The following is an 8,738-nucleotide window of genomic DNA, read 5'->3' on the forward strand; positions in this document are numbered from 1 at the left end:
CCAAAGATTTTCTTTAGTCCGGCGGTAGTTTTGTCCCCGTTTATCAATTGTTATCCTATATATCACGATTTCCATCTTAAAGTAATTACTCAACCGATAATTTTACTGGATTAATCAAAAATTTAATAACTAGGTAAGGCGATATTGGAAATGATTTTTTTAGAATCAATAGGCTAAGATATTGTATGTTATTATTAATAATGTAATCAGTAATCACTGAAATAAAATAAAAACTGCATTTGTTGGTTTTTATTCAACTCCTTTAGAATTTTCAAAACTATTCATACTTATTACGAACCAAGACTACATTTTGCTCACTCAATCTTTTTTAGTTTTTTAAGCGTAGCGATTACCTGAATCGTTTGAGTTACGCCCGGAGACTATAGCCAGACACAAATAATTTAATATTGATATAACATTAATTTACCATTTGATTGAAAGCAATTAACAATTAATGATTTAGCATATATTCTATAGTTGGACGCGAGTGGTTAATTAAAGAGTAAACATCAAATTATTATTTGAAACACTCCGATTACCGAGGAAATGTACATACAAAATCATATATTACAGGAAATAATATATCTGAGAGTTTATTATATAGACATACATACCTACTCTTCCCTGTTTTATACGTTTAGTTTAAACAGAAAGTGCCTAGCCCCCACACTAGGATTCCCTGTGTCGTGGGCAGTGAGTCTCTTCCTTTTGACAGGTTAATGGTACTTGACAATAATTTCTACATAACACATTTTAAAATTAAACTACTGTTGCACAATAAGAATACTTTCAGTTATGTTATTTTGAATTGTTAGTGAAAGTTTTTAAGAAAGTGGTCAAAGAGGAAAGGATCTCTTAAATATCGATTCATATCATTGCAAACTTAAGGGGGCATTGTGGAAACTAGACTATAGTTTGATATAAAAACGAACTCTCAAATACCAGCCGCTTCCTTTTAACCAAATTCAGCTAAGGGCTTGTCGAATTGTCAATCTCCAACGTATTACTGATTGGCTTGATTCCCTCTCTTTTCGCAGAGACAATGTGTACTATGGTGAGTGCTTTAAAGAGTTGCTTGGGTTGATCCCTCTTGCGTCGTTTCAACACCGTACGAGCCGTATCAATTCAAAATTTCAAAATGCCTTCACAGAGAGATACTACCTCCAAATTTTTAAAATAAGAGTATACTCCTCTCTCAAAGGCTGACAACGCACCCGAAATGGGTGTCCATGGGCGGCGATGACTGCCTAATTTCGGCGTCCTGCAGGCTCGATGAGTTTAATACTAAAACAATCTTTTTAAAAGGTTAAAGTCTTAATCACCATTTTTGATGCCAAACTATTTTCAGCTCTCCATCATGATTATCGCTGCCGTCTCGTAAATCTTGATTGAGCCGAGTTAAATCTTGATTGAGATAGCCGGTATGAAATCAGTTGTATATCTAAACATTCCATTAAGCTAAGATCTGTATTAATAGGCCGATCGAGCTATTTTGAGCCGCGTCGATTGATTAATTCCACTCAAGCTGTTGGCTATCGAGACACACTTCAGACGTAAACAAGTGCTCTTGCATTGAGTCTTGCAAAGCAAATTTTATACGAAAGTTTCTCTAAAGCTTTCCATATTGAATATATTATTAACCCATGTAGATAGTTACTTATTGACACAGAAATTCCAAGATCTTGTCTTCTAACCTTATCAATATTGATGAAGGACTCTTTTCAGAAAACTTTGATGGAAACCTTATGAAGGTCAAGTTGAATTAATTATATTTTATGATAGCTTTTATATAAGATTATAATGTAGTCATTAAAAAGATGTAGTATAGGACAATTTCGCAGTTATCAGTTAACTATAACGAATGCAAAATTGAGAGAACTTGATAAAGTATTTTAATGTAATTACGAACCTACTTGATTATTCAACCTCCGGTTGTGCCAATAGATTGCGCGAAAAAGTATAAACGGGCACTATATAGGCCCATTTGTCAATTTGCCCTGAAAGCTTTCTGGTCCGCTGCCCATGGACGCTCACATAGCCAGAAGGCTCGCAAGGGCATTGCCAGCCTTTTAAGAATTGGTACGCTCTTATCTTGAAGGATATATATTTTATATATTATGCAGTTTTTGCCGTACCACCACTTTGTGGAACCAGCTGCCCACTGAAGTATTTCCGAACCAATTCGACTTAGGGTCCTTCGAAAAAAGAGCGTACCAATTCTTAAAAGGCCGGCAGCGCGTTTGCCTTCTGGCAGTGCGTGTGTCCATGGGCGGCACTTAACATCAGGTGAGCCCCCTGCCCGTTTTCCTCCAGTAATATAAAAAAGGAGGCCTCTAAAATCTAGCTATAAAATTCTACCTTTACTAATCAGATGCCAGTGACTTCATTGTAATCTATAACATTATTAACTTTCTTTATAAATTGTTAATTTATTTCCTTATTTTATAATGCAATAGAAAAAGTATACAAAAATTAAACTAAGAACATTATATCACATATAAAACGGTTTTATAACAAACTAGCTGGCCTGGCGAACATCGTATCGCCTAACAGTCGATTCTTTATTTTTTTTAATACTTATTATGCTATTCGGGACACCGGTCTAGCTAAAAGATAAAAAAAAGAAGGTTGATAATACAACAAAAACATTATGTCAAAAAATTAAAATTTACCTTTCCGAAACCCCTCCACTAACACTTGAACTTTATGATATGGTATTAAAGTTCAAATTGCCTTTAAATATTATTACGAATATTTTGTATGGGAATATAGAAAAGTGTTGTTTTAGACTTTTTCACTCAATTTTTTGAATTTTTCTCTCCGTAAGAACCATCCTTGTACTTCAAGGAATATTATAAAAAAATAATCAGACAAATCGGTCAAGCCGTTTTCATGTTATGTCGTGACAACGGAAAACGGGTTTCATTTTTATATAATTACTAGCTAAAAAACCCGGCTTCGCCCGGGAGTTGATATGAGATGACGTGGTAGAGTCGAAATAAAAAAATAAACTATGACGTAAAAAGTAAAAAAAAGGTTAGTGAAAACGTTTTCTTATTATTTACAATACTTGTTTATAAACAACATTTTTCATTTTATTGTCCGGAGTATATATACATAAATTTTTCGGATTTCCTACTCTTGAGCAAGCTACATATAGCTGACCGTGAGAGAAGCAGGATTCTTTGAGGTTAATGCCACAATATTTTAAAGTTTGTCCTTGCGCTTTGTTAATTGTAAAACTAAAGGCTAATTTTATTGGAAACTGCAGTCTTTTAAATTGAAATGGCAATTCCGAAGAGATCAGAGGTATTCTAGGTATAAATACTGTCTGTCCTTTGGTCTTTCCAGAAATAAGTTCAGCTTCAATGATATTATTCGATAGCTGTTTTACGATCATTCTAGTTCCATTACATAATTTTCGGGAGTTGAGATTTCTGAGTAGTATGATTGGAGTTCCAATTTTCAGACGAACGCAGTGTAATGGCATTCCTGGTACTTGTAAAGAGTTTAGAAATTCAGTGGGGAAGTTGACACTTTCTTCAATGGATACCATCGTGTCGATCGATTTATATATTTTCTCTTCACCAGGTATTTTCTTTAGAATATTAAAATTGATATCGTCAACAATATTATTTTTAGTGGCCAAAATTGCTCTTTGAAATAACCACTCTGCATTAGTATAGTTCTGAATAATATTTGGATAAATTTTGTCGATTAGTTCGTCTTCAGTAGTGGCTATATTACAGAAATCACTATAAAGTTCAATGAGGCCGGTCGTTTGGTCAGTAGGATATGTACCTTCGCCGATTTGTAAAAGTATTTTAGCAAATTGTGCTGTTGTTTCATCTCTTGATAATTCAACTCTCATGTTTTTTGTTAATTGCAGTATTTGTACTTGTGGCCAGAGATGTGATTTTTTCAAGCATGCATTGATCTCGTCTGCTGATGTTGACTTGGGAATAACTGGAAGTGTTTGTCGAAAATCTCCTGAGAGTATGAGTAGAGCTCCTCCCATTATTTCAGAGTTTTTTCGCAATTCTTGTAATGTTCTGTCCATAGCTTCTATAATTTTTTTATGGGCCATGGTGCATTCATCCCAGATGATAATTTTAGCTTGTTTTAGAATTTGACCACGTCCAGATTTTGCTGAAATTTTACATACCGGGAATTGTTGTTCGGCTATATTCAATGGTAGTTGAACACACCTTCTAGAGTATTCTGGTCATTATCGTCCGCCATAATAAAAGGTTCTATAGCGGTAGCATTTGTAGTAAAAGCGCGAAATTTAAAAACCTAAATTTTTTAATGTTTTGAGAACTAATTTGGATAACTAAAATTATGTTGCTTTAACTCCAAAATATAAGTCAAATAAAAGTCCTGAATGAAGTTCAAATATTCGATAACAGATGGCGCCACTGCACTTAATTTCAAAGTTGAAGGGTCGGAAAGTCCCTTATATCTTTAAAAACATGCCCTTTAGATTAAAACGGGAACTTTCTTGTTCGAGGGGGGATAAAGGGCTATCACACCACATAAGTCCCTTTATCGTGTCGGGACTCCTTTTTAAGTTTTATCGGCACGCACATTTTATCGACTTAGTTTTATTATATATATAGATATAGATTATGAAGGAGATCCTTGTGAATTCTGATAGTGTGCAATTCAATAGATTAGTCCCACAATATGAACTTCTTTATACAGAATTTACTTTTATAATACAATTTTGTGGGCTTCACGAAATCCTCAAAGCCGACAAACAGTATACGGCCCAGTTTATCCTAGTTTACGACGTGGGTACCAAACGTAAAAGAATATCTATAGGTCGTATTTCACCTTTGCTGCTTTGATATTGCCTAATCATTTTTACGCATAGTTTTCATAACTAATATTTAAGACTTACTTGTGTAACCAAGAATAGGCTTGTAATAAATGAAATGAAGAACTCATATTCAACTTTTTGTTAGTATTATTCGCAATTTTAGTATATTCTGTAAAATATATCTGCGAATGTTGGATAGTAATAATTTATTTGCAACAATAAGGTACAAAAATATGGTGGTACAATCTAAGCTTATATTCTGCCATGTACCTTACATATTATTACACTATCATAACATCATATTTAATTCTTATATTCTTTTGACACAAAATCATCAAATAAAATATATTTTTAAATTATATAATCATTAATAGAATAATATTTTTTTCCAAGAGTTTAACACGTCGATTTTTTAAAACTCTAGTAGGAAGATCTTTGAATGTTTCTGGTAAATTATTATAAACCTTGATTGCCATACAAAAGGTGTTTTTCCTATACAATTCCAAATTAATTATTGGCATAATTAATTTCTCCCCATGTCAACTTCGCCAGTTGTCCATTCCCGTTGCCAATAATTATGATAACAATGGATATGAAACACAAATGCTTTTAAATTAAACATTTATTATGATATTTCTTATTGAAAATATATATTCAGGGCAACATATCAACCCTTTCACTATATACATATTATGTGACTATTGTATACATACATGATACAATGAAGATTACATTTTTGTATAATTTATTTATTTACAACATAGATGCTAACTAATAATTATAATTTATAGACTAACTTACATATACCTTAAACAATTTATGCTTAATAAATAAAAACAATTACATTCATCTCTGTCTTCCCAACCTGTCACAAATATATCCAGTTCTGGTGCAGAAAAAACGGTAACGGTACGGTCTTTATTATATCTTATGCAATTTAGTGTTAAAAATAAGTAAATTATATATTTCTTTTAATAGAACGCTGACAATGTCTTGAAAATATACTTAAATTCATAAGATAATTAATGTATGAAACCAAGAAGAGCTTGGCGCCTGAAGTTAATGACAATAATGATTGCTAAGAAAAAATTTTAAGGCGCGAATTTATTGTAAAGCCTTAAAAAGTAGTAGATTATACACATAGGTAAGGTTCTATATTTATTTATTTATTTATTTAATTATAAGTAATCTTACAGCTAACATACATAATATTACAAAACAAACACTTATACAGTACAAAAAGCCAAAACAGATTACATAGATAAACAATATTATATAAGAAAAATGAAACAAATAAGCGCATCAATAGACAAAAATATATACAGAAAACTGAAATTTAATATTTAAAACAATAAATAATACCAAATACAACCTAAACAAAATTCGAGTCTTCCCGCCCCTTCAAATATTTTCTCACATGTTCTTTGGTGAGGTGGAAAATATCAATATCCTCATAATTAGTGTCATAGTTAGATAAAACCCGAAACATTGGTGAATTATGCAGGTAATTCGAGTTCGTACGTACTATATTGAACTACTAATATTCACGTTACTAGAATAATCTCCATTGATAGTTATTACAGTAGGCAATATTATTCAGTAATAATATTGTTTATTATTTCACTTATAATTTGCCTTTAAGCATATTATGTAACGGACTAAGAGCGTATTCCTGAATCTATGACAAGTAGGTTTCCTCACGATGTTGCCTAAAAAAAGTTGAGACCCAAACGCATAACGTCAGCAAATAACATCCATATATACTATTAAATACTGTTATGTAATAAATCCTTCATAGCACCGTAGTTCTTACGTCTATAAAAATAAGTATAGTTTTCCTGTGAAATAGCGATCGTTTCCTGTGACATATTGTCCGCCTGAGTCATTGGCTGGTTGTACGAGGTTTTGGCTTCAGCCCAAAGCGTTGTTCTCAACATCAATACAACACTTGGTTGTGTTAGCAGCTGATAACGAAAATTATTACCTATTGTAAGTACAGAACGCTGAATATAAACAATTTTAGATACATAAATATGTAGGTATTCAAAAAATTCAAAATCATTTATTCATATAGGTAACACAATGTACACTTATGAACGCCAAAAAATAAATATATATGAAATGCTTCCAATTTTACATTTACTGCTAGTTCTGAAATCAAGGGCGTAGAACGGAAGAGAAGAACTGGCAATAAACTCCCCGCTTACATTCTCGGTAGGCTAATTTAGTTTTGTCTATGACCTATTTCGTGTATATCGAAGTCCTAAATATATGGCAAGACAATTCAGAATTATGTGCCTTAAGTAATGACAAAACTTATAAAGACGATCACGAGTTTGATATTAATAATATTACGTATGCGAAAATTCGTGCGTGTGTGCTGCACAGGAGGAGAATTTTCGCATACACACAGGCGTTGTAAGTTCATAATCATGTTTGATCCAGATACATTTGACGCATTCAAAGTCATGGCAGAATAATGACATGGTCACGTGAGTATAGCGGCATTAGTTCAAATTTATCGTCGTGTAAACATCGAACCTTTTAGCATCAATTATATTGTATTTCAACAGAAGTGAGAACTGAAAAGTCTGAATAGAAGATTTTTATCAAACTCATAAAATAGCAAAGTAGTTTCGTGACAGATGGAGCAACAGAAAATTTCTCCAAAATAACTAAAGAAAAATCGATTTCAAAATGTGAGGGGAGCAATTATGAATGCCCTAGCTCGTTTATCAGAAGGCTCAATCAGGACATCGGTGAGCTTTGCCCAAAACGCGTTCTTCTGAAAGGAGGGACAAATGGGATGCGATTGTATCATTAACAGTTTATTAAAGTCCTCGTACTGTCCTATAAAATACATAATTTGTCGATTTAAAGAGGAACAGCAAAAAGTCACTTTAATTATGAAGTTTAATTCCGTGGAGGTAACACCATGGTATTTTAATATCGTTAAACAAACACAGCGGAGCGTGTGAAATTTGGTGTTAAATCGCTTTTAATACGCCAAATATGCTAAAATATATGCAAATATAAGAAAGTTCATTATATATGCATGGAGGCCACGAGCACCCTGTAGCTTCTGCGAGGGAGTGACGTCATCGGCAGGTTAATGAACTTCATTTGTAGCGTTGGCTTAAACACTGAGTATTGTAAGAGCAGTAAATGTAGTCATCGAACTTCAGACCAATGGACCATCATTTATAGTAAAAGCGCCATTTAACCAAAATCATATGTCAGATAAAGAATGAGTACTAACCAAAATAACGCTTTGGTCCAAGTATGATAAAAACAATAAATATGCATTGATCCTTCACTATAATATGGCCTCTAATTAAAAACACAATACAATATACATAAAATTCTCGTGTCACAATGTTCGTTCCCATACTCCTTCGAACCGGCTCGACCGATTCTTATGAAATTTTTCATGCATATTCAATAAGTCTGAGAATCGGCTACTATCTTTCAAACCCCTAAGTGATAAGGGGTGTCCATCCGAAATTTTTTTTTTTTACATTTTTTATTGTTTTCTTTATGATACGTATCATATATATATAGGTATATATTATGTATACAAAAATACATACAACTAAAATAAAATAAAAAATATTGCATTTACGTATAATCCCTTAAATATATAATCCCTAGTTGCCATTATTTCATAAAATCTGATAAAAGCCAAGAGGCTGATTGCATATGGATAAAAATAAAATAAAAAAAAAACTTGCCGCCCAAGGATCCCGGATCAAGGATATATTCTTATATCCTTGGGCCTATTAATATGACGCCTGTTATATCTCCAATGAGCGAAACGCTGTCTTTACACTGTTTATACGAACTAAAATGTTCGTTGCTAACGCTACAATCTGTTTTAATAGATAGGTTATGTCATGTGTTCACTTCGTGATACCCG

The sequence above is a fragment of the Pieris napi genome, chromosome 17 (assembly GCF_905475465.1).
Source record: "Pieris napi chromosome 17, ilPieNapi1.2, whole genome shotgun sequence".
NCBI classification, from domain to species: Eukaryota; Metazoa; Arthropoda; class Insecta; order Lepidoptera; family Pieridae; genus Pieris; species Pieris napi.